Source organism: Acanthisitta chloris, unplaced genomic scaffold (assembly GCF_000695815.1).
Source record: "Acanthisitta chloris isolate BGI_N310 unplaced genomic scaffold, ASM69581v1 scaffold511, whole genome shotgun sequence".
Classification (NCBI taxonomy): Eukaryota; Metazoa; Chordata; class Aves; order Passeriformes; family Acanthisittidae; genus Acanthisitta; species Acanthisitta chloris.
In genome coordinates, this window is record NW_008654121.1 from 51990 (window position 1) to 54021 (window position 2032).

The following is a 2032-nucleotide window of genomic DNA, read 5'->3' on the forward strand; positions in this document are numbered from 1 at the left end:
TGAAGCCCGTGGGAAGGGTGTGGGGTCTGCTATAACAAAACCAGGCAATGCACAGTGTCTCAGTCTGCCTGGGGGCTGCAGCAACCCCACACCAGAAAAACTCGAGTTTGGGTGCTAAAGTCTACACCAGCACTAAATGTGTTGCTCTCTGAGGTCTGAGCAGAGGTGCACCTGAAGTGTGTCACAGTTCCTGTCTCATCTCCAGGCTCAGCAGGGACAGTGCATGACCCAGACTTGCTTCAGTGCACAATCAGGAGAGGAATGCTGCATGTGACTGAAATGGACAATATTTTTTGAACACTAATTTTGATCACAAGTCTATCAAACCTCCCAAACCTCCAGAAACAGGTTGGAGTTTGTGAGTGCACATCCACCTGGCAAGAGCACAGGAGTTAATTGATCAGAGACGAAGCTAAGCAAACAGGTGCTGGGATTTTACTGGGTCTGAGGGATGTCTTAATCCCTGGGCAGACTGTTAAGTTCCTTCTTACTATAACCATCCAGGTTCCCATGCTGAATGGTATATTATGCTGTGCTGTAAAATCCTTCCTGTCTAACGGGAGCATGGGGATTCCTGAAACTACAGTTCACATTTTTCCTCATTTAAAAAATAAGGGGGAAGTCAATGCCTGATAAACTTGTGGTTTAAGTTATTTTCCTGAGCTTCCTTTCTGCAATTTTTCTCTCCACGTCTTGATTTCTGCAGCCTCCACATGTTCCATCACTCTCAGCACTTATCATCCATCCGTTGTGTTGATGTTTTAGTTGCCTGATAAAACAGCTCATGTTTCTTAGTGGATTTTGCCCTACCACCTGGCAGCCAGGGTGACAACCTTTTTCCCTTTTGAAAACAACTGTCTAGTGGTCACTCCTTCCTCGAGAATTTTTAAAATTGGCAAATGATTTAAGGCATTAACATTTTTGGCTGATTGCTACTGGGTTTCACTGCAGAAGTAAAAAATGTCAGTCCTTGTCACAAGTAAGACTCTTGCATGTCAGCTCACTAGAACTCTGTAAAGCCTCTAGTCTGAAAAAGAGCAATTTGGTTTCAAAAATTGTCATGAATTAAACCTGGTGTCTAAGGCTTCAAAGTTTTAATATAGAAGAAAATAAAAATGCATGTGTACTATAATTCTTGCTCAGTCCATGTTTGAAATTCCTGTATTCTCTTTTATGATACTTAGAGCACTCATGGTGGGCTTGGCAGGTTCTCACACATTGGAATCCCACAGGAGAGTCATTAGCACAGTTGTGTGCTGTGATGAGAAGTCTCTCACTCCTTCTCATTTTTCTTATCTTGAAATGCACAAATAGAGTGAAACAGTCCAAGGATATGCATGAAGTTAGAGACTGAGGGGAGATGTAATTGCTATTTTTTCAGGATTTGTATGTAGAGAGGATTACCAGCTGCCTTTGTGTTCCTGCAGAGCAGCTCTGTCTTGGAGAGCAATCAACAGGGAGGGTTTTGTGTAATTCCAAGTGATTTCTGCTGCTGCTTGCTTGGATCAGCCAAGTCTTCTTCTGTGGCTCTTCCACTACTGAAATCATAACCATAACTGTGCTCTGACATGCACTACAGCTGGATACAGACAACTCTGTGTGTACCCTACGTTAAGGACACAGAATAATTTTGAGCAGTGTCATTTTTGTATTAATTGAACTCCCTTCTGCATCAGTGGCTTCATTGAGCTATTAGGCTTTGCCTGTGGCAGAACTCCTTGCTGCTATTTAGCAAATGTTGCTTTGGTAGCCACTCGTGCAGATGACAGAAAGGTGGTTAAATCTGTCAGGACAGAGGTATAGTGTTCAGCCTGGATTTATGTATATAACAAAGATTCCTATTTGAATTGCTCAGTGAGAATCTATTTTATGCCAATAGCTACTCTTTGGAGCAATGCAGGGTTTTGTCTCCATTAAAGAATCTGCACCCTTTGTTTATATATTTACTTTACATTTTCTTTACCACAGACCTGATTCTGTAAACCTTAAGTATTGTCACCAGGAATCAGTGGAATTGCTCTCAGGAGTGAGG